General features: G+C 37.2%; 2 non-coding genes across 2 annotated transcripts; both read right to left on the bottom strand.

Moving 5' to 3' along the window:
* Nucleotides 1-13,108: 13,108 nt before the first annotated feature.
* Nucleotides 13,109-13,192, bottom strand: TRNAL-CAA (transfer RNA leucine (anticodon CAA)). Its single transcript has one exon. It is a non-coding gene; the product is annotated as a tRNA-Leu (tRNA).
* A 68-nt stretch (nucleotides 13,193-13,260) lies between these two features.
* On the bottom strand, nucleotides 13,261-13,333 carry TRNAR-ACG (transfer RNA arginine (anticodon ACG)). Its single transcript has one exon. It is a non-coding gene; the product is annotated as a tRNA-Arg (tRNA).
* Nucleotides 13,334-26,142: the final 12,809 nt, after the last annotated feature.

Below are 26,142 nucleotides of genomic sequence, written 5' to 3'. Positions count from 1 at the left end.
AATGGGTAGGGCGTTGCACCAAATCTCCAGGTCACCATTCACGCGCAGGTTGGAGGAAGGGAGGTTACCTCGGCGTTTCACACAACCGGCCTTCACTATTTACAATGGTCGGATGGATCCTGTAGAGCACGTGAGCCATTTCAGCCAGAGAATGGCAGTGCATTCCAAAAATGAGACCTTGATATGCAAGATCTTCCCCTCTAGCCTGGGGCCCGTGGCCATGAGATGGTTTGACGGCTTGAAGGCAGGCTCCATTAGTTCTTTCAAAGAGCTCACTAGAGCATTTGGTTCTCGCTTTATCACGTGCAGCAGAGTTCCTCGGCCATTGGATTCTTTATTATCCATGGCCATGAGGGAAGGGGAAACCCTGAGAACGTATTCGGACAGGTATTGGGAAATGTTCAACGAGATTGACGGAGACTTCGATGATGTAGCAATAAGGACCTTCAAGGTCGGCCTACCGTCGGAGCATGACTTGAGGAAGTCCTTGACGAAGAAGCCTGTCAGAAGCGTGCGTCGACTGATGGATCACATCGACGAGTATAAAAGGGTTGAGGGAAAAGGCAAAGCGAAGGTTATCCCACAAGAAAGGAGGGATTTCAGGTCGGGCAGATACAACAACAATAGGCCTGCAAGGGATTTTTCTAGGCAGGCTGGTCACATACCCCCACAAGTGGTCAACATCGTCTTCAGAGAGCCAGTGCAGTTGCTATTGGAAAAAATAAGGCATGAGCCTTACTTTAAATGGCCAAGTAAAATGGCAGGGGACTCTTTGAGACGCAACCAAAATCTCCATTGCCATTATCACCAGGAGAGGGGTCATACCACCGAGGATTGTCGCACTTTGTGGAATCATTTGGAACAATTGGTTAAGGAGGGAAAGCTGAAGCAGTTCCTGTACCAGCCTAATGGGCGAGGAAGCCAACCAGGAGTGGCAAACCACGACGGCCCTTCATCGAGACCTCCTCTAGGTACAATCAATGTGATTTTTGCGGCACCTGGAAGGACTGGCTCAGCTCCTTTCAGGGTAATGTCTGTGGCTCGAACATTGGCCGAAGAGTCGCGGGATCAGCTGAAGAGAATTAAGGCGAGCATCCTACCAGTTCTAAGTTTCTTTGAAGAGGAAAAGATGGGGACTATCCAGCCTCATGATGATGCCTTGGTGGTAACCCTGAGAATAGGGGACTATGATGTAAAGAGGGTAATGGTTGATCAAGGTAGTGGCGCAGATATTATGTACCCTGACCTATTTAGAGGCTTGAAATTAAGAGTTGAAGATCTTACGGCATATGACTCACCCTTGATAAGCTTCGAAGGAAGAGCTGTCGTTCCAAAGGGACAAATTAAACTGCCTGTACAATCAGGCCCAGAGGTGGTAGACGTAGATTTCATCGTGGTTGATGCCTATTCTCCCTATACAGCTATTGTAGCAAGACTTTGGTTGCATGCGTTAGGAGCTGTTTCCTCAACCTTGCATGTCAAGGTTAAATTTCATTCTGGAGACCAGGTGGTGGAGTTACTTGGGAGTCAATCTGTGGCTCGACAGTGTGTCACGGCTGCAATTTGTCGTCGACCTGGGCCAAAGTCCTCAGCCTCGGCTGACGGAGAAGCATAGCAATCAAAGTCTTTTGCCGCAACCAAGATAGATGAAGCGGCATGTGAAGAATTGGAGAAAATTCTCATAGACGAGGACCCTGAGAAGTTCTTTCAGGTAGGAGTTCAATTGCCACAGGAAGAGAAAGCGGAGTTGATTTTATTTTTGAGGAAAAATATGGATGTATTTGCGTGGAATGCGTATGAAGCCCCTGGGGTTGATCCGAGCTTCATATGTCATCATTTAAAGGTCAATCCAGCGGTAGTACCGAGGACGCAACCACCTCGGAGGTCCTCCAAGGAACATTCCGAAACTGTAAAAGAGGAAGTGCTCAAACTCAAAAAGACAGGTGCTATCAAAGAAGTGTTTTACCCTGAATGGTTAGCTCATACGGTGGTGGTGAAAAAGAAGAATGTGAAGTGGAGAGTTTGTGTGGACTTCACAGATTTAAACAAAGCTTGCCCGAAGGACTCATTCCCAATGCCTCGGATTGATCAATTGGTTGACGCTACGGTTGGACATCCTCGGATGAGTTTTCTTGACGCTTTTCAGGGTTATCACTAGATACCTTTGGCTGTAGAGGACCAGGAGAAGACTGCATTCGTTACTCCTACAGGAAATTATCATTATAAGGTAATGCCCTTTGGTTTGAAAAACGCAAGGGCTACCTACCAAAGGATGATGACAAGAATGTTTGAGGTACAACTGGGAAAAACTATTGAGGTATATGTGGACGATATGGTGGTAAAGAGTAAAGAAGTTTCTGCGCATCTGGAAGATCTGGACAACACTTTTCAAAAGCTAAGAGAGTATAAATTGCGGCTCAATGCCTCTAAATGCTCTTTTGGTGTGGGATCGGGCAAGTTTCTAGGTTATATGGTAACTCACCGAGGAATTGAAGTGAATCCTGCTCAGGTTAAGGCAATAAACAGCTTACACCCACCTCGGAATCCTAAAGAAGTGCAGAGGCTAACAGGTATGACCGCTGCTCTCAACCGATTGATATCTCGGTCCGCGGACAGATGCAGACCTTTCTTTCAATTGTTGAATAAATGGAAGGGCTTTGAATGGACCGAGGAGTGCGCGGTGGCTTTCCAACAGCTTAAAGAGTATCTCTCGCGACCGCCTGTTATGTCTCGACCGGAAGTTGATGAAATTCTGTTTGCATATATTGCAGTGGCTAACCATGCAGTTAGTTTGGTTCTTATCTGAGATGATAATAATATCCAGAGACCGGTTTATTATGTAAGCAAGTCTCTGCATGAGGCCGAGCTGAGTTATCTGCCACTAGAGAAAGCTATCTTGGCAGTGGTACATGTTACACGAAGACTTCCCCATTACTTCCAATCTCATACGGTTGTTGTCCTTACACAACTCCCTCTCAAATCGATTCTGCGAAGTGCGGATTATATGGGAAGAATAGCCAAATGGGGAACTGTCCTAGGAGCTTTTGACATCAAATATATGCCTCGCACCTCTATAAAAGGGCAGGTCATCGCAGATCTTGTGGCAGAATTTGCTGAGCCTTCGTTAGAAAACTATGATGAAGGATCAGGCATGGGTAAAAAGTTAGTAGACATGATTTCATGCAAAGAGAGTCAAGAGCCTCCATTATGGAAAATGCATGTTGATGGAGCAGCAAATCAGAGGGGATCTAGTATAGGGCTAGTTTTGATATCCCCGGAGGGAATTATTTTTGAGAAATCTTTGAGATTAGGATTCTCGGCTACCAACAACGAAGCAGAGTATGAGGCCGTCCTCGCAGGGATGAATATGGTTCATAGAATGGGAGGGAGGATAGTGCAAATATTCTCAGATTCACTATTGGTGGTAGGCCAAGTAGAAGGGAAGCTAGAAGCAAGAGATTCCAGAATGCAAGGATACCTAACCCAAGTCAGGTATATGCAATCTAAATTTGAGTCTTTTTTACTATTACATATATCCAGATGTGGCAATACCCATGCCGACTCATTAGCCACACTCGCAACGTCCTCGGCACAAAGTCTACCACGAGTTATCCTTGTTGAAGATCTGTTGAAACCCACTGGGACGGATGGTAACTCCACTCAAGTTCTTCAAATTAGGACAGGGCCTAGTTGGATGGATCAGATAGTAATATTTCTCAGAAATGACATCCTACTTGAAGAAAAAACCGAAGCAGACAAAGTTCACAAAAAGGCCACTCGTTTCTGGTTATCCGAGGACCAGAAATTGTACAAACGTTCCTTTTCGGGACCATATTTGTTATGTATGCACCCCGAGGCAACATAGCTACTTTTGGAAGAGTTACACGAAGGGATTTGCGGAAGTCACACAGGGGGAAGGTCTTTAGCTCACAGAGCCCTTACACAGGGCTATTGGTGGCCAAATATGCAGAGGGAGGCGCAGGATTATGCGAAGAAGTGTGACCAATGTCAAAAATTCGCTCCAAATATACATCAACCAAGGGGAGTCCTTAATCCTTTATCTAGCCCTTGGCCTTTTGCTCAATGGGGCTTAGACATTGTTGGACCCTTCCCCAAAGCAACAGGAAACAGGCGATGGCTCCTCGTCGGAACGGATTATTTCACCAAATGGGTTGAAGCCGAACCATTATCAAATATCAGAGACATGGAAGCAAAAAAGTTTGTATGGAAAAATATCGTTACCAGGTTCGGCATCCCACACACTCTCATTTCAGATAATGGTTTACAGTTTGATAGCAAAGCCTTTCGGAAATACTGTTGTGATCTGGGCATCACGAATAGATATTCCACTCCGGCTTATCCCCAAGGAAATGGGCAAGCCGAGGCTGTCAACAAAGTAATAGTGAGTGGACTTAAAAAAAGGTTGGGTGACGCTAAGGGGAGATGGGTGGAAGAACTGCCATATGTTTTGTGAATGTATCGAACTACACCACGAAGATCCACAGGTGAAACACCCTTCTCCATGACTTATGGAGCCGATGCAGTAATACCCTTAGAAACTGGGTTCCCAACCCTAAAGAAAAGCTCTTTCGTTCTAGATAGCAATGATAATCTATTGAGGAGAAATTTAGACTTAGTTGAGGAACGACGAGAGAACGCCATGGTTCAACTAGCTTATTATCAACATAAGCTTAAGCAGGGGTATGATTCTCATGTAAAGCTTCGACCTCTTGGACCTGGCGACTTGGTTTTAAGGAAAGTTTTGGGCACAACGAAGAACCCTGTGTGGGGAAAATTGGGGCCTAATTGGGAAGGACCTTATCGTATTACTTCGGTCGCAGGGATAGGGGCTTACAATCTGGAAAATTTGGACGAATGTGTTGTACAACGTCCCTGGAATGTAAATAATCTACGAAGGTATTATTATTAAATAAAAGGCACTTCGGCCGTTTTTTGTTAAAACTACATTGTGTTCATTGTCTTCGTTCATTTAAGTATCAAACTGAAGCTTGGTGTGCCTGGATCCTCGGACCACATACCTCGTCTAAATTGAGAACATGTCTGCCAACAAAAGGAATGAATCAAATGTAACATAAAAAGAAAACGAAAGTTTAGTGAGACTGAGAAAAAGAAGTAAAGGCCAAAAAGAAATAGATGAAAATGCATAATTGCTTTGGAGAAAGATGATAGAAAATGGCTTGAATTAGGGGCCTCAATCTTTAAGAATTCATTTTATGACATTTTCAACAGTGGTTCTTCAAAATGGAGATGCCTAGAAACTTTTGCTTCCTATTTTCTACTTTCTCTACAGTAGTATATTTCTTCCCAATCTAAGAACCACCATGCTGTAGGAAGTTCAGGTAAATCAAATAAGTTGGGAGTTCCAAGTTTGAGAGAAAACAAGGGGGAATAGATGTCTAAGTGTGAAATGACATAAGTACCCCATTTGTTATTCATGCTAGCTGATACTATCATTTGCTGAAACACATACATTGTTACTTCCGATTTTTTTTTAATTCTTTTTGGTTGATAATTTTTTTTAAAAGGAATATATATATATATATATACTTTATTCAAGTCTACACCCATCAAATCCATGTTTTTAGCTTTAAATATATACTATATTATAATTTGCGCTTATGCGCGAAAACATTGAATGGTATTGATAAAAAGGGAAAACAAAATGAAGAATCTTATTAGTAATCATTTGAATTTTATAAATTCTAAATTATTATTTATTATTCCAGCAAAAAATGTTAATTATTATTATGAATGTTATATAAGAAATTTGATAGCTGAAACATTATGGTTGACAACAATCTTTTTTAAAGAAATTAAAGTAATGAAGTTTTTGTTTTATTAATTGGGATTTTAAAAACTATTTTGAAATCTACATTTAAAATTAGTATCTCAAGTTTTGTTAATGAATCATGACAAGACTAGTACTTGTATACATAGATGATTACTTTGGTTATGTGATTTAAGTATTTCTCTTCCTAATTCAACTTCAGAATTGGTCGTACCTAGTGTACAAAACTCCCACATTTTGTAGGGTTTTAGAAATATTACAGGTAACCTCATCTCCAATTTTTTTGGCAAGGCTAATCCTTGGACTCAAACCTATGACCTAATGCATTTAGTGAAAGGCATTTGTCATCACACCAGTACTTCATCTCTAAAGATCAAATTTGTTTATGACCCTAGATCTTGGAGAATGAAATACCCGAACCCCAACATAACCAATAATATAGTAGATCAGAATTATCTAACTCCACATACATCTTATCATGGTGCCATCAATTAAGTATCCTACAAAGTCAATTTTAAGGTTGGGAAAAATGTGAAAATTCAAAGAAGGGGTGATGGTTTTGTGGGTTTTGTAGGATAGGGATTATGGCTGCAAGAATGAAGCTCTACAATGTGTTTGACTAGGTGGTGCATTTGGTGCAGCTAACATGCTGTGGATAGGCTGTGACAACTATGGAGTTTATGATTTATGATGTAGATAGCCTTTTGAGGGGTGGAGGGTGCTTGTGTTTGGATCATTTTTTTAGCAGAGGTCTAGATCTTGATAAGGTATGAATTGTTTATTGGGAGATTAGGGTACAAAAAGATGAATTGTGTCACCAACAAGAAGACTAATTATGAGATTATATGGTGCTTTAGTTTGAATTTGGAAATTTATTTCCATGAGTAGAATTTTATATGCAATTAGGACTACGTGGAATTTATAGGATATAAAATAAAAAATTAAAATTTGAGTGAAGAATATTAAAGGGGGTAAAAAAGGGGTGGTTCTGCTGTTTGGGTTTCGTGGGGGAGGGGTTGGGGTAATTTGCAGATTAGCATAATTTTGCCACACTATTACATTAGTTAGCATGCATTAGAAACGATTTATGATAGTAGCATCTCAAGTTTTTGAAACTCGAGTTTGATAGACAAATCGAACTTTAAAGGCTCGAGTTCCACTTGCTGACGTGTAGTTCGTTTTTGCCACATAGGTCTCGAGTTTATGAAACTCAAGTTCTACATGGATCTCAAGTCTACGAGACTTAAGTTCCCTACAGTAAAACATGACATACTTATTTAGTGATCAAACTAGATCAGACTCACCCACTTCTTAAATACTAATCACCCACTACACATCCAGTGATCAGGACTCACTCTTCACTCTCACTACTCACCCATTTCACAAATACCCACTAATTAGAGCTCACTCTCACTCACCTAGAACATTGCCACACGACCTCTCTCTCTCTCTCTTTCTCTCTCTCTCTCTCTCTCTCTCTCTCTCTCTCTCTCTCTCTCTCTCTCTCTCTCTCTCTCTCTCTCTCTCTCTCTCTCTCTCTCTCAAATACCCATTGATCAGACTCACCCACTCAAACTCACAAATACACACCCACTGATCAGAGCTCACACACCTGCCACACGACCTCTCTCTCTTTCACTCCACTTCACTGCTGACTACATACTAATCTCACACCACATTGCCTTTCTCTATCACTGCCCCTTTCACTGATATTGTCTCTCAACAAATTTAAATCTTGGGTAACATACTATGATAATTGTAAGGACACAATTCAAATTCCCAAACCACGACTGGGAGGAAATGTGCTTGAAAGACCTTTCTTCACAATGAATTTGTAGAGGATGGGTTTGTAATCTAGACTTCAAGGATGGCTTAGACAATTACAAAAAGAACGGGCTTTGGGCCCAATGGAACAAAACAAAAAATCGTTTGCAAAGAGTAAGACTGAGAATTCCTCCTCGGACTGTTTCCGAGGATAGTTTATAATAGTATTTCTCAAGTTTGGATACAAATATTGATTATCATACACTTTTTCTTTCTTAAAAAGCCTCTCCTTGGTTCGTATGCCTTCCCTCCTATTTATACTCCTCCTCTTCTCTTCATCATCTTTCACTTTATGGTTGCAATCCTGATTTTTGGATACTTGTCCCATCCATTCTTCTCTAAAGCCCGCTGGGATTAGGGACCAAGTTCCAAGCTCTATGCTCAGGTCCCATCCTTCCATCTATACAGTCAGCGTATCAATTACAGAGTCTTTAATATATGGGCGGTGGTAGCAGCTTTACTTTAGACATTCCACCGCTCTTTCTATTGTCCTCCACGTATACTGTGTATCCTCGGCTTAACATTCCGAGGACAAATCTACTCCTCGGTCGGTATGGGACATTTAAATACTCCACGATCATTTTGATGTTTTCGGATTTGGATTTCTAGCCCAAAAGACCTCGTTGGGCCGTCCTTCATAAATTACTGGGCCCAATACCCCTACAAATTATTTATATAACTTTGTGTTCTTAGTATAAATATTGTGAGTATTTATTTGCTAGGTTGTTTAGAAAAACTTATCTAAGATATTTAGTATTGTTAGGTTGTTATCAAGAATGCATTTTTAGCATGACTTAAGTAATTGATGAAGTTTTATTGAAAAAGAGAATTACTTCATGTTCAGGATGATGAACACAAAGAGCCTGTTTGGTACGTGTGTTTAAGCAACATTTTTCAAGTTTAAAAGATTTTTTTGGAAATACGTGTGGGTGAAAAAGTGTGTGAAAATATGTGTAATGTTGTTTAAAAACTAAAAATTGTTGTTTGAAATCATGTACCAAACACCCCTAAAGTATCTTCAAAAAGATTGTTAAAAAAATATAGTATACACACTCACTATACTTTTTCTTTTTTCCATAAAGATTGTTAAAAAAATAAAAATAGAAAAAAAAAATAAAGAAGAAAGAAGGATGGTTTAGTGTAAGCACAATATCCAGTACTTTAGAACATTAGACTTCAAATTTTAACGTGCAATTATCTACCAAGCAACCATTACAAGCATCCCTACATTTCCCAAAATATCCATAAAATTTTTCTACTTTTTTTCTCTCTCTCTAAAAATAACCCTAAAAATCAAAACTTGCATCAGATTCTTAATTAAATCTTCCCTAATGATTAAAGCTTATAATGATCCATTAATATTGCCTATTATTTGCAAACATCAATCCTGAGTCTTGCAAACATCAATCCTGCGTCTTGCGATATGATCCTGGTCATTGGATCACGTCACTTGTGCTTAGTAGTTCACCATTCTACTCACTCTCACTTATTTAAATTTGTTGACTGACTCAGTTTATTTATAAAAAGAAGGAAAGAAAAGAAAAGAGAGTCGTGTAAGTATAGTCAGAAGTGGGACGCCGTTTAATTTCAAAAGAGAGTAACTGAAATCTCTTCTCTCTCTTGACTACATCTTATTGGCAACATCGTCTTCTCCCTTAATCAAAGTCATGGTGGGTTTCAAAAGAGAGGCTGAGTGTTTGTGCTGCGATTCAATAGAAAGAGATCAGATCAGAGATTCACAAAACTTTTATAATCAGCAGAAAGAGATCAAAGAAAGATAGTCAAGAAAAAGCCGAATACTAAGAGACACGTTTTTAGCTCATTTAATTTTGTCTTTCTTCTTTGCACGTTTACTGCTTATAGATGGTCCATATCAGCGCATATAAGCTCTAGAATGCTGAAATGCAACATTATAAACTCTGTTTACAGAACACGTGCAACTTAAAGTCCTTAGGGGTTAAAAGTGAGATCCAGAAGAGTTAAAATGAAAACTCTAAGCATACCTTCATTAGCCATTTGAGTAACTATCGGTGCAGTGCAGTAAGTAAGAACCAAAAACTGTGTTCTATTTTGATAAAATGAAAAACAAACATCATTTTCACCCTAACCTCAAGTGCCTTTTTCCTTTTTAAAATTTTTATTTATTTTATGATAAACTGAGTCAGCAAATATAAATTGTTGGGAGTTTTCTCTAGTGGAATGATGGACCACCAAGCAAAAGTGAAGTTGTCCATCATGAGTGTATAATTTCTCTTGTAGTTGTCATATCTTCAACAATTTAATAAGTCTAGTTTTTTTTTTTTTTTTTTTTTTATAGAGAATTTCAACATATGACGTTTACTCCTGATGATAGCTCTTTATTATCAGATCAAAACACCAATCAGTTTTTTGTGTAGGCCAAGACATCAATTAGTTTTTGGTGTAGGCGAGGATTGAATCCCTGATCTCTTATTCAACCATCAGAGATTTTACCAGTTGAAATAACTGAAACTCACAAATGAATAATAAGTTAAGTCAATAGTGTGTGATCGCTCTCCCTAATTATTTCTATATTTGTTGTCAACGATAATTATTTCTAATTATTAACTCAAACAAAAATCAAACCAAAATTATAGGAGGGAGAGAGACTACTTGTGTTGGAGAACTAAAAAATACAACACCAATACGTATTAATCCAAAATAGAGTTTTGAAAAACACATTGATTCCTCAACCAAAAGTAGAGTTACAAGGAAGAATGAAAAATAAAGAGAGAAAACAATCACTTTTTCAAGAGAGAATATCACAAAGCATAAAATATTTATAGAAAATAAGATGAGAATAAAAAGAATAAAAATAAAATAGTAATAAATACCAAATTATCCAAGTCATGCTTTATAATAGAATAACATTATATTTCTTATATACTATCTTTATAATTCAAAAAGATAACATTTATGAAAAAAAAAAAGATAAATTAAAGATACAAAACTAAACCACATCAACCTAAAGTAGATATGTAAGAAAAATAATAAAATCCACTAAAAATGAAAAAAAAATACGACAAAGAGAGGGAGAGAGAAATAACCTTTTGTGTGTGGAAAATTATGCATAGAATGAGAGAAGTGAATTGCAAATTTATAGTAAGAAGATAGGAATAAGAAGAGCAAAAAATAAAAGGAACATAAAGGGATAGATGAAGAGTGATATTAAGGTAGATAGTTGTGAGGATATGAAAAGGTTAAAGAGAGGGGAACGGTTGAAGAATGTGTAAAACTAAGTAGGAAAATTAATGATAGAAAGATGATGAGTTGAGAGAGAGAGAAGATGATTTTGATTATAGAGAATTTGTGAAGTGGAAACCAAAAAAAAAAAAAAAAGATGGTGAATTGCAAATTACACCCCTAAAGTTTGTGAGTGATTGGATTTTACATCCTGAAGTTTCAAAATTTGGATTTTACCCCCTAATGTTTGGGGTTGTTTGGATTTTACATTTTGACATTTCAGAATTTGGATTTTAGCCTTATATTTTAGGGGTATTTGGATTTTACCCCCTAAAGTTTGAGAGTATTTGGATTTTACACCCTAAAATTTCATAATTTTGGAAAACACTCACAAACTTTAAGAGGTAAAATCCAAATTCAGAAATGTTAAGGTGTAAAATCCAAACATCCCAAACTTTAGTAGGTAAAATCCAACCATCCCAAATTTCAGGATGTAAAATCCAATCACCCTCAAACTTTAAAGATGCAATTTGCAATTTACCAAAAAAAGAAAGTTGTGACATGACAATAATGTGGCTCAACTGGAGCGTAGTAACAATAAATGTTATGTTTAAGCTTTTAGATATATATATAAAAATTATTCTATAAGTTTTAAATTTTTTTATTAAATAATAATAATAGTAATAATAATAATTGTAAGTACACAATTTGTACCTAAGCTCAAAATAGTGGGGGATAGGCCCAAAGAGTCCAATACAATGAATTTATAGAGAGTGGGTTGGAAATCTAGGTTCTAATAAGTTTGTATATCAATTGTAATAGGTCAAGATCCCTATAGAACAAAGATGAAGCAGATTTATATAATGAAAATCGTCCTCGGACTCAATCTGAGGAGGCTAGTTCTTCTATATATCTCACTTAATGATAGTTTACAAATATTATTCTTTAGTCTACAGTGTTTTTCTTTGCTTCCTCTCCGATCTCCTGTTTTGGGAGTCTCCTCTCCCTTTTATACCATCTTTCCTCCTCTCTATACCCTCTACGTATGGATCAAATTGCTGGCCTAGATACTTGTCCTATCAGCACATTTTTAAAGTCTTTGAAAATAGCTGTAAGGCTAAAGCTTGCTGCTCATGCATCACTTCCTCATTAATGCGACCAGAGAGTTAGTTGCAGAGTATTCAATGCGGTGATAACAGTTTTCTCTCTAGATATTTCATAGTCTTTCCTTGTCTAATGCTCTTACAATATATATATATATATATATATATATATATATATATATATATATATATATATATATATATATATATATATATATATATATCCTTATCTACAGGATCATCTATAACGTTGTTTCTGAATGGCAGACCGCCCTTTGCTACCTTGGCTTCACTCAGCCGAGGAAGTATACCTCCTTGGACCACCTTCCTTGAACAAACATGATCAGACCTTACTTCTTTATTTATTAACACGGGTTATTGGGAAAATATTTGTCTGTCCTCGGACTGCATAATGTCCTCGAATTGGGTCTCTGACCCAATAGTTATATAGATATGTACTCCTAGACCTATCACTCCTATACTAATAATAATAATAATAATAATAATAATAATAATAATAATGAAATTTTGTCTACTTGAATTATTAAATATTTATTTTTTTTCTAATACAAGATAGAACATCTGCTATAGCCTAATTTAAGTGTATATGTGTGTGAAATTCACTTCTGGAAACTTGAACCCCGACCCTTACCCCGTTTTTTGTAGGGCCCCCACACCTTACAAGCATTTATATTTGTAGAGTGATTATTGCACCAAAGGTGTGCAGTGATATAAAATAACCCTTTCAATAGCCCACCAAATAGCTTAGGCAATATCTTCAATAATATGGCAACATCTCAAAAGAAATGTAAAATATCTAACATTCTTTTTAGTTTGTCGAGAGTTTTGCAGTTGAATTTATTAGTACCTTTCAGGGGGGAAGGTGAGAGAATGTGAGGGAAAATTAGAATTTCCTTTATTTGAATTGAGTGGAAGGGAAGGGGAGAAAAAAATGAAAATAATTTTTTCTCCCTAATCTTTAAGCTCTATTGCCACGCATAAGCAATTTCCCATAATATAGTACTCCTATACTTTTCAATACTATTCTAGTCTGTTAACAAATTTTTATCTAACAATTTAACATTACAAAAACCCTCATCAATTTAAGCAAAACAGTCCGAAAGGGAAGAAAAAGAGATGAAAAATAAAAAGTAGACTCAACATAAAATATTGTCAGAAGTGGGATTTGAACCCACGCCCTCGTTAGAGGACCAGAACTTGAGTCTGGCGCCTTAGACCACTCGGCCATCCTGACACATGTTAACTACGGCAAAGAACAATTTATAATAACAATAATCTAATTCATAACCAAAATATAAAAATCGACTCCGCTGGGGATCGAACCCAGAATCTCTGGTTCCGTAGACCAGCGCCTTATCCATTGGGCCACGGAGTCCTTGTTGCTTCAAAAGATCAAATATATCTATTATATTCAAGACTTGTACGCAGATTCCACCCAAAATATTTTTTTAATAATTATTTATTGATTAATAATAAACATAATCCACCTAAAGTAGTTAAATAATTATTTAGTGACCCGGTACATAAATTGGGCTAGGTGATTAATTGGATAGGAAGAGTATATGACTCGATGTGTTCTAAGCAATCCGTGTGACCCAATTAGATTTGTGAATCATGTAAAAATACATTAATAAGTTCACATTATTAACTCGTTTATTGTTTAAATGTGTGATAATATGGTAATTTAAATAAAGATAAAACCTAAAGAAATCCAAAAAAAAAACTTTGTTCTGTACTGATTCATACTATTGTACATGACCATCACTTTTCAGTTCTCCTTTTATTCTTTTCTTTTCTTTTCCTCCATTGTTTTAATTTTCTTGAGATATATATATATATATATATATTTTTCTATGAGTTCCATTCAGGACTTCTATTATGCTTGAAAATGAGCAAAGTTAGATCTGAGCGAGCTTCATCCGAAATGTGGAAGGTATTAAATCTTTTATTGTCTTGTACTTCTCTTTGATTTTCGGGGTGTCACAGCCAGCGTTGATATAATGCATTTGGTGGCTCCATCATAAATTTATAATATTACTAAAATCCTTTTTTTTCTCCCTGTGTGTATGTAGTTGTAGCATTTATCTTGCTTATTTATGTCCATCAGTGGTTTTGCAGTTCCATGTATAATGTTGGCAAGTATTCTGTTCTGTGCAGGTTTCAGGTTTAGCTGTTGCTTCTGTGCTCTGTTTCACTTCAAGTTCTTTTGTAGCTCTTTTAACTGATATTCCAGTAGACACTTCTCTGTTGGTCATCAAATTTAGATTGTACAAAAAAAATTGAATTCAGCTTTATAGCTTTCTCTGACTTCATCATGTCATGATGGTTGTAGATGCTACATCACTGGCCGTAACATCCCGTAAAAGTTGTTTATATGTCTCTCTTGCTCATTTTGTATTATTTTTATAGGTATGTGGTTCTAATTTCTGTGTCAGGGTCTCAGGTTGGTGAAAATGATGAGGGTGCATTTTCTATGTCTGCTTCATTCACATCCATTTTTTCTTCTTTTCACATATTAGTCCTCCCATCTCTTAACATCTTATCTTGGTTCTTCCTTTATTGCTTTTCTTAGCAAGGTTTCCTTCTTGTTTTCTTTCTACAACTATCCTGAATGATTTTGCACCGTCCTTTGTGAAATTCTGCCCATTGTCCATTTTTAAATATTTGATTCTTCATATGGCCATGGAATGGGTTTTGAGACTTAATTTATTGGCTGATGAAACTAATTGCATAGGTGTTCATATATCTGCTGATGGATGATATATGTGTATAAGGTGACATCGGTCTCTAGACTCTGGAGAATCAAGAATTGAACCCATTATCATATTTGGTTGTACTTGATATTATTATATGAAGATCAAAGCAACAAGTAGCTAAGAAAAAATATAGTCCTAGGTGAGTCCAAATCTTCTGTCCTACTTTTCCTGCTTCACTCTATACTCCACCAATAAAAACTTGCCACGTATTCACCGTATTAATTAAATACTACTATTAATTAATAACGGTAGCATTAATAAGTCAATAAATGGTAGTATTTAATTAATGCGGTGAATACGTGGCAAGTTTTTATTGGTGGAGTATAGAGTGGAGCAGGAAAAGTGGGACAGAAGATTTGGACTCCAATGTTCTCAGTTTCAACCATTGACCGTTCAGAAATTTTTTTGACTTAATAACCATGCCTTGGACCTGCATAAAGAATATTGTTCTTTCCCAATGATGTTTTATAGAATCAAGATAACATCCTGAATCTGCTTATGCCCATCTTATACATAAATGGAATTTGACCACTGTGCATGGTTATGCAAATATGTGATATCAAACTGGATTTACACTTAGTTTTGGTAGCTGGCATCTGATATCCATTTGGATAATGTTACATCCTGAGACCAATATCAATCCATTGTCTGATTATTCTGAATTTTAAAACAATCTAGCATTTCTGAGAAATTGTTACATGTCGTCAACTATTGTTGTGCATTTAAGTTCATGGTCAAAGCTGATTGAAGAGCATTCTTTTGCCACTTTTTTCAATCATTACTATAAGCTTGTTTTCAATTCCATCTCAGGATGCACTTTCACCGGCCTCTCAGAGCTGATGACTGCCTATTATTTGTGGTATGTGCCATCATGTGTTTAGTTCTCATGTTTAGTTTTGTTTAGATGCTTGTGCTTGCAAGTTTGTTTTGGCTTTTTCCTCCAGATATTCAGTCCCGCTGCCTACAATGCACGTGGTTTGTTTCTGGTATAATTTTCAATAGAAAGAGAGAGGTAAAGATTTCATTATATGTTCATAAATAGCAGAAACAACCTTTATTCTTCTTTAATCACCTCCTACTCTTTTTACTGTTTTCTCTCCCTCCAAGTGATGTCTGTGTCATGAACCGATTTATACATGTTTTGATGAGCAGCATGTTGCATCAGCAACTCAAGAGGGCCTAATTAGGGTGATTAAAAGTCCAATTCCACCTGTGACTTCGAAGCTGTGAACTGGTTGATGCTAGGTCATGTCAATGGAGTATTATGCTGAACTTTTGGTTATCCATCAGGTTTACGTGCCAAGATCCCCCCTCCCCCTCCCTCCCCCTCTCTCTATTTTCCTTTTATATTAAATATTCAATAATGATTTGTGCAATTGTAACAAAAATGAAAAAGGGTGAAAGTTAATTATTCCGACTATGTAGCATTTAAGATTTGCTTTTTCTCCGTCTCTTTCTTTTTCATTGAAAAATTATATCATGATAAAAAGCAATGACATGCATCATAAACCAGAGGTATAATAGCCCTCACAATATGTTTAAGGCAAACCGTAGTCTGCTGGTCCCTTTACATGAGTTATGACTCATAAGCTACATGCCATTGGCTAACCTAGTAATTCGAGGCATATTGTCCTATATTACTCTCAATATTGTGGGTCTTGTGGGAGAAAGCTCATTTTGAATACATTGGTCCCCACTTCCCGCGGCTCTTTGAAGTAAATTAAAGAGGAGGGTGAGCTTGCTATATTATTAAGGGTAAAATGCACTCGCATTGCTTGTGATTTGAGCTTTGGCTAATTCTTGTCACACACTTGTTATTGCACATTTCGTATACACTTTATGTCCACATAGTTTTTACTGTTTTCAAAACACCATTTGAAATGGAGTGTGTATTGAGTGTGCAATGGCAAGTGTGTGATAATCATTACTCTTGAAGTTCTATTACACAATCTTGGTTCTTTCAATTTCTAGTCATGCTCCTTATGCAATTTAGTTAGTTTTTTTTTTTATATCAATATTTCATTTCACTTTTTTTTATTAATTTTTTTATTTACTTCATTAATAGAAATTATTCACAGACTTGCAAGTGGCAAGTGTTCTAGAACTCTATATGACACCCCCCCCCCCCCCTCCCACCTAAAACATACCCTATGGTAAGAGTATTGAGGGAGAGGAACGGATTGGTATTGAAGAGCTAAATAGGGTGAAAAGTGAAAACAGTTTGCCATCCCTAACGAGGCTGTATTAATTCTGATGAAAGTAAGAAAAATGAGATAGAAGGAAGAGGAATAGATTAGTATTTTGAAGATGATACTAAGCTATACACAAAAAGGTTAAATTATATATAAATCATTTATACACGTACTTATAGACGGTAAGCGTGTGTAAATCTTGTAGTTATCGGGTTGGAGTCCATCTCATTTTCCCCTTTCACATTGGTGTTCTTGTTCATCCAACGATTTTGGAGTCGCTCAAAAACCTAACTATTAGGTGTTAGCACTCATTACATTAAAGCTCTATTAATCCTAAGAAGGATGAACTACGGTTGATTTTTTGTTTTGTATTTTCTTGTTCTTTTTTGAGCTCCATAAAAAATGATTCCTCAAAAGGAAAACTCCCTTCCCAACTTGCTGAATTTAAGGGATCACAGTAGCCTTGCATTGATATTCATGGGAGGAAAAGTGCTATGTTAGATAAAACTTTGTTGCATGGCAGATATGTTCTGGTGTCCTTGAGTTCCTTTACGTACACAGCATCAAGCATAGACCCAATGATCCCACAAGCGTTCAAAGCTCATTTTTCCGATTTTGAGCGGGCCCAAGTAGATATAGAACGACCCTTTTTCCCTTAGTAAAATTTGCCGAATAGTATCTTTTTCTCAAGTAGACTGTTTCTGGAACTCGAGTTTATCAAACTTGAGTTCCAACCCAAAATTGAGTTTATCAAACTCGAGTTCTAGCTCGGTAAAAAAAATTTATCCACCTGGAAATCGAGTTTACTAAACTCAAGTTCTTGCCAACAAAGTCACAAAATTTTTCCAAGTCACATATTAACGTCTCTCTCTCTCTCTCTCTCTCTCTCTCTCTCTCTCTCTCTCTCTCTCTCTCTCTCTCTCTCTCTCTCAATACTGCCGTTTCTCACTCTCCTCCCTCACTTTGACTTTTAGGTCTATCTTTTGTAACCTCTTGTCTTCCTTAGTATCTCGTCTCCCTTAGTCTCTCGTCTCTCTCAGTGTCTCCTCTCTTCGTCTCTCTTATTCGCTCCACCATTGTGTCATCCCTTACCTCTTGCTCAACAGACAACAACCTCTCCATTAACGGCAGTGACAAGCGGCGCACTCCATTTGAAAACTAGGCAAGCTCAATCTTTTTTACCTTACTTATTTGTGAAATTTTGTTAGGGTTTTGTTGTAAATATGTTTTGGGTTCTAAATGATATGTTTAAATTTGTTTAGGTTTTTGAGGAATTCCTTTAAGTTTGTTTAGGATGTAATTAATTGAATGGGTTATGGACTAGATATTTGAGTACATTATTCTGTTAGATTAATTTTGTGGCTGTCCCCAGTGAAGATTTGTGACTATTGTTTCCTCAAAAAAAAAAAAAAAAAAAGATTTGTGATTATTGTTGTGATGAGATGTGCACTTGGGTTCTTGTTTTGCTATTTTATACTACCGAAATGCCAAGCCACTAGATTCTGCAGAAATGAGAGAAGGGTTTCCTCTAATTGGATATATAGTTAGTTGTTCCTCTCTATTAACCAAATTAATCGGTCCTTTTCCACAAAGGCATTCAATGAATCAAGCAGGACTTGTTATTAGTAGATAGTAAGTTTCTGGCACATGCAGTATAGTATCACAGTGTCGCCAATGCAATATAGTATTACAGTATATATCGCTGATGCAATATAGTATTACAGTGTCGTGGACGTCTAAATCCAGTTTTTTCATAATTTTCTTTTTCAACTTCTTCAAATTGATTTGCCATCATTTTTTTTAGTTGAATAATCTATAACTTTTTACCATACTCTTCATATGTCACTCTATAAGTTATATTACTGCGAGGCTCTCTACTATAATATAGATATAAATCAATTGAACTCATTCGAAGCATATTCAAAGTCAAAAAAATTTACTAAAAGTTAGTGACAAATATAAAACTTTTATCTGATATGAACTATAAAATATTGTCTCCAAGCAAGTATTAAGATAACATTGTATGGTTCACCAAACAATTTTAAATAATTGAAATTCTACTATCTCCAAGCAAATATAAAATATAACATTGTATGGTACGCCAAATAAAAATAACATTGTATGGTCCACCAAATATAACATTGGAGATAATATTTTTGAAATTTTCAAGCAAATTTTTATTAAAGATAATATTGTATGATTAACCAAGCAAATATAAAATATTGTCTTGAAGCAAATATATATAAACATTCCAATTTTTATACTCAAGCAAATTTGTATATGGTTACTAACCTTTAAAAGTAAAACTCGTTACACCTTGCAAATAACAACTCATTACAAATAACAACATATTGTAAATAATAACAACAGGTTACCCATACACATTACAAATAACAACCCATTACAAAGAAAAACTCATTACACATTGCAAAGAACAACCCATTACAAAGAACAAATAACAACCAATTACAAATTAAAAAAAATAATTACAAAGAGCAAATAACACATTACTCATAAACACCATAAAAGTAGTATGTGTGTATATATATCTACCAAATGAAAACTTATATTGGCCAGGTCTAAATTTTTTTTTTTGAAAAATGTTTATATATTTACTTACAAATTGAAGAAGAAGGAAGCTTTTAAACACCCTGTTGACTTTAATTTGAAATGGGACTGGATTGAGGGTAATGGAACCTTTATCACAAATGGACAAAGCTCTCACCCTCAATTTAAGAACTCTGATTTTGATAGTGACACCACGGCCACAATGTTCAATTTAGATGGGCTAAATGATGATAGACCAGAAACTGTACATGATCAGGGCTGGGCCAAGGGTTGTACACTTGAATCCCCTGATTCTTTATAAGAGTCTCTTGTTCAAAAGGTGGATAGAGGCAGGTTCAGGTTTGAAGTAGGTGATTCCAGCAACGGCCCAAGATTAGTTAATCCCCTGCATGTCAATTCCCATGTAACCCCCCTCAGCCTAACCTGCAAGCAGACCCAATTGTTGAATCTAATGTTGGTGAACTAAGCCCATTTGAGCTCCTCACTCTTGGGCCAGGCCCATCATCCAATCCACAGACTCTTAGCCCCAACTTCCAGACCACTACACTCTAGTGTGAGGAAATTTGGAGTGTATCTTTAGAAATTAACATCACCAAAGAATGCTCAAGGAAACGTATTAGAAAGGAGATTGGAAAATTGGGTAGGAACATTAAACAAAGGCTCTTCTGTGGTCTTTTTGAAAAAGAAGCTCCACGGGTTATAGCAAGTTCTCAAAGCAATGAAGATGTAGAGGCAGAATCCAACTCAGGGCTTTAGGAGGTTGGCCTTCAACAGCCTCCCTAGTCACCATGAGAATTTTGAGCTGGAATTGTAGAGGGCTGAGCACCCCCTCTACAATTCTATAATGCCAAAAAAATGCCCAGGAGTACAGACTAGATGTCATTTTCCTAATGGAGACACGCCATGCCAAATATAAGGGTGAGGCAATTTTGCAAAGATGTGGATTTTGGAATAGCTGGGAATACCCCAGAAAAGGCCTTAGTGGTGGATTACTGCTTGGCTGGTTGCATGGCTGGAGGGTGAGGCAATTTTGCAAAGATGTGGATTTTGGAATAGCTAGGAATACCCCAGAAAAGGCCTTAGTGGTGGATTACTGCTTGGCTGGTTGCATGGCTGGACTTTGGACATCCAATACAGCTCAAAGCACCTGGTTCATGCAAATATCCATGATTACAAAGGTACAAGGATGCTTTCTAGAATAATCAACCTCAAGCCTACAAGCTTTTTCAGCAACCTCTTCAGAATCCCCCAAACCATAGCTGGCAAATCATCATCAAAGTAGTAGCTCAGAAAAATAGAAGATCAAGAAGGACTGGATATGCTTATGAAGCAAAGAGTATGGATGGTATAGTTTTGTTTACAGGAGGTGTAAGTAAAGGAAGGCAAATTCCTTACTTGGTGCTTCTGGATGCGGTTGGGGATGAAATTCTCAAGGCTAAGTATCTAGGTTATTAAAAAATCATCATCCTCTGCCACAACAAAAGATTTGAATAGATTTGAAATGGAGCAAGGAAACCAGCTTGGCAGGAACTTACTCTAATCATAGACCTGAACCACCTGCATCAACATGGGCTACACACACTCTGCTTTTGGGTTCCTAAATTAGTTCTAGCCCGTGTATTAGATTTAGCCTATATTACTACTTGCTTCCCTGTTAATCTATGTAGGTTTACCCCCAACCCTCTCTGACTTGAGAGGCATTTTGGACTATGCTTGACTACTTTGTCTTTACTTGTATGCCCTTTCTTTGAGTAATGCATGCTTATTTGGTATCAAAAAAATTTTCTATCTTAATTTCTATCTCAACGATCATGATGAATGTCTTAAAGGATTTCTCTCCTTCCGTAGCTTCATATGGTCTTTTAATCTGTGATACTCATTTGTTGGTAGGTTTGTTTACTAAGTTTACTAGTTAGTAAACAATTCTGATACTATAGTATCAGTTTTAAACATGTTGGTAGGGATGGTAATTATGTAGTTCACAATCTAGCTAGACATGCATGTCATGTCACTAGTTTTTCTGTTTGGATGGAGGATGTTCCAATCTAGAGATTTGCAGCTTATCAGGCAGATTTGCCTATCTCTTAATAAAATTCAAGGCCTTCTTTGTCAAAAAAAAAAAAAAAAAACTATCTTGGTGCTATAGTTCGCTTTCGTGCCTTCTTAAGAAGTGTATATAATTGCATAAACAAATATTTCCATTACATTCCTATCATGATGCTATAATTTGCTCATCTAATCTAAAAGCCTAAAAATTTCTTTTTTATAATCTAAAAGCCTAAATATAATTTAGAAAATATTCTTATAGTTACAACCAAAAATTTTGAAGAATAAAGAAACACCATCATTAGGTTTAGATGTGTTATGGCCAAAAGAATCATTGTGAGATAAAAATGCAGGGGAAAATATAAGATAGAAAGATGTTTCGACCAAAAGATGATAAATGGCTCTGGATTTTGGAGAATGACATGTGCATAGACTGTGGCATGAATACTGTTTGTTATATAAAGCCTGCCTCAGGACCAGCCTTTCCATAATCAATTTTGGGGGCAAAATTGCCATGTAGGGTATAGAGTATAGACAAGAGTATCGTAACTATAATAATTGTGAGTACAGACAATGCAATGAGGTGACCACATCACCACACTACTTGGTATTGACATTTAGTTACTAAACGTGATAAATATGCTGTGTTTCGATCCATTCGAGCTTCCAAATTAGATTTCAGACTGCAAAATTTCTAGATATGTTTTAATGGAAAAGGCCATAACAAGAGTCACTAGTAAAATAATTTCATTCATTTTCCTAGAAGTTCACCTACACTCTTAATCACAATTAAAAAAAAAAAAAAAAATTCTCAGCCAAATAGGATCTATTGTTCATTTTTTTTTTTTGCTAGGTAAATGCGAGGGCTTGAACCCCCGAGTAATCGGTCTCTATACAGCCAAGGTACCAACTCGGCTACACGAGGCGGTGGTTAGGATCTATAGTTCATTGCTTCTTGCAAATCTAAAGATCAATATTTTTCTTACTTCAAATTTGCAACTCCAAACAACTAATATCCTCCCAATGTACTCACATAATGCTGAATCAACCAATTACACAACGCACAAACAATACCTTCCATACAATGCAACATATCAAATGCAAGTGTTTTCTAGGATAAAAACACTTTCCTAATATGAAAATACATTTTATCAAATAGACCTTTGCAATTTCTAAAACTATTTCTCACCTACTTCAGAAATTTTTGTGTGCATCAAATAACGATATGGGTTTTGTACATGCGATGATAGAGAGATGATCACTAGAGAGTGAACACCAAATCCAGGGTTGTATAGCAGATGATCACTAGATGTGGCGCAACCCGTTCGGGCACTAGAACACCCAAAGTGCATTTTTAAGCTAAAATGACCAAAATGCCCCTAATCAACCCTAGGTTTGACCGAAGGTCAAACAAGGTCGAAACTCTCACAAAACAACATTTTTCATAGTTTTACATCAAACTCGAGCTTCTCGGAGAATTTTAATAACTTTGACCAAGTTTGACCCAAAGTTAATCCTGACTGGCCCAAAAACCCTAATTTTGATCCGACTGTCAGAACGGGTTGAAACCAACGCCATTGCGAAGATTATCAAATTCTCATTCCAACGATTGTTCATGGGTCGAAATCAAAGTTAGAATGGCCGAGATATCACGAAAACTAGGATGACGCACCGATTGATGCACCGCTAACTTCCGAGAGCCATAACTTTTGATTCGACTGTTGGATCAAAAGATCCATACCTTTTTGGAAACAGGAAGTCAAAATCTTTCCAGGGGTGTCAAGATCACCCCCTTTTTAGGTCTTTTGAGGCTGGCGGCCTTCCATGGGCCACCGCCTCGTAATGCGTGCCAGGGCTATAAATAACCCCAGGCACCCCTTAGACTAGGAGAGGAACACATTTTTCTGAATTTCTGCTCTCTGCATGGTCTCCCTACACGTTTTTCTCTCTTCCAAATACCAAAAAACACGCAAAAAACATGTCAAAGCTTCTCGATTCTTCTCTCTTCACAAAAACATAAGGTATTGTTCTTATACCCAATCTTCCTTTCCTTGGTTCTACACTTTTGGATTTGGGGTTTAGGGGTGTCGATGTAACTTTTCTAGCTATCATCCACACCCCTAACATTCTAAATGTTTTTCTAGCATTTGTCTTGCTATTTTTGCTTGCATAACATGATTTATTGCTTTCTTTGGCATGTTTCTTGCTTTATTTGTGTTTCTAGCATAAATTTCTTGGTTGTTATATCTTATGCCATGTTTCTTGCCTAGATTTATGTTTCCATATGCTTATATGTTTAGATCTACATGCTTAGGGTTTTATGCCATGCTTTCCTTTGTTTCGTTCCTTTTTTTGCTCTATGATGATTAGGGTTACATGTTCACATGTTTGCTTGATGTCGTTGTTATACCTTGCTTGGATCTACGCGTTTAAGTGTTTATTTCCATGCTATATGTTTAGATCTACATCCGTACATGTCTATGTGCTTGAATTCATGTTTTACCATGTCTATGTGCTAAATTTCTACATGTTTACATGCATGTTTTTGCACCTACATGACTAGATCTACGTTTTCACATGCCTAAGTGCTTGAATCTATGTTCTCTACATGCTCTATACTATCTTCCATGTGCTTGTGCGCTCCATGCCATGTTTGTGTACGTAGACCTAGGCTATGTTTGTCATACCATGTGCAATTGTAGCGCTTTTGTTCCTTTTATTGCAATTTATTGTGTTTTGGCCTATTGGTTCGGACCCGATCTAGATCCTATGATCTTTGTCACTATTTGTACACCTTGGCCCATATCAAAGGGTTTGGATCACCCTATTTGCATGTCTATGCTTGCTTGCTTCTATGCTTTATGCTTGTGTTAGCCTCTTTAGTTCTAGGCTTTGCCACACTTGACACCCTTAGAGGGTTTGTGGTTATGTGGTTACATCTGATGCCCACAAGGCCTTGTTTGGGTGTAACCACTTGGGATGCATCTCTAGATGCCGGAATGCTCTGTGTGTGCCCCTTCCTTTTTCGCTTAGTGCGATGATATGTTTACCATGCTTGTTTGTGCCACCCATTAGCCTTATATGCATCTTTACACGCTTGCTTACATGTCCATGCATGAATCTTGCTTGCTAGTGTGTTGTCCATACTTCAACACAATGAAGCTATGGACACCCAATCCAAACCTACATTTGTCCCTCGCGGACACCACATTTTGTTTGCTTTCTTGCTTGCTTACTTGCTTTCTAGTTTCTTTGCTTGCCATGCCTATCATACTTATCCGTTTTATGTCTTTTCATATGCTCCTTGCACCTGTTCCTACCATTGCTTGTCTGCTGGTTTCTTGTTTTTGCCTTTGCATGTACACATATGGAACGAGGACACATGGAGCTAGGGCACGGTCTCCCAAGCATAAACAAAAAAGGGCGCGGACGCAAGCATTTCGATGTGAGCCAAGCTGTAGCGTTCCGTAAATTTAGGAGTTTAGCCTTTCCCTTTTGGTTTTGTACTCTTTTAAACCCCTTCCTTCCTCCTCCTTTTCTCTCTTATATAGGTTGTATTAGGTATATATCATGCCGTGTACCATTCGTCCTCATCTCTAGAGTATGGCGACCCCTGTTTACTTTCCTGCACTTATATTTTGGGCTATGCTCTAAGGATGTAGGCATTTACTTTCCTGCTCTGTGTGCTGGCATTGTGCATGATGTATGTATATATATACCTATTCGCCCCCTTTTAATGTGATTTTCACGGTTTGTGTCACTTAAGGCAAGCGATGCCTAATTTTCGCCACGAAAGTGAGGTGACATGTCGCCAGATTTTCGCAGTGAAAAACTGGTACAGTTCTCAAATGCTTTAGGAAATCATAGATTGGGACCACACCCATTCCAAAACCAAACCTCAAAGCCCCCATGCATGCAAAGCCCTGAAAGCTAATGCCAAAATCATGTTTTTACTGCTAATTTTCGAAAATTAAGGTTTTATCAAAACAAAAGACTGTCCTTGGACAGACGTTATGGGGTGCCTAACACTTTCCCCACACGTAACCAAACTTCCAAACCTAAGAATCAAGATTTTTTGCCATCCACATTAGATTAGGAAAAATTCATTTTTTCTTAACCTAGGATTGGTAATAAAATCAACTAGAAATAGTTGACCAATCATACCTTAAAAAATCCAATGATTGGTGGCGACTCCAATTACCTTTGGTAATCCCTTAAAATTTGGCCTAAATTCCTGCCATAACGCCAAAGGTAGACCTACCTTCCTCCACCGAAAAAGAGAGAGCACCCAAAGCTCCGCACTAACCACAACAACCACCATCTCAAGAGGGGCCCTCCAACAGGGCCCCACTCGTGCGGGAGTTGTCGCTACGGCAGGTGGTCGAACGAAGGCCCATGACGACAACGGCGATTTTTCCGCCCCGTTCCAATCGAGTCCGGACGTCGACAATACACACACACACACACACACACACTTTAAGTAATGTTATACCACCTTATATTTTTTTAATTAGAAGTGAATTTTGATAAATCTACCACTAGATTACATTATTTTCGTATATTCTCCATACTTACAAAATTTAAATGTGATCAAAGATCAATAACCATGTCATCAATCAATT

This window comes from Castanea sativa, chromosome 5 (genome assembly GCF_040712315.1).
Source record: "Castanea sativa cultivar Marrone di Chiusa Pesio chromosome 5, ASM4071231v1".
In the NCBI taxonomy this organism is placed as follows: domain Eukaryota; kingdom Viridiplantae; phylum Streptophyta; class Magnoliopsida; order Fagales; family Fagaceae; genus Castanea; species Castanea sativa.
This window is presented reverse-complemented; position numbering and strand designations above follow the sequence as displayed.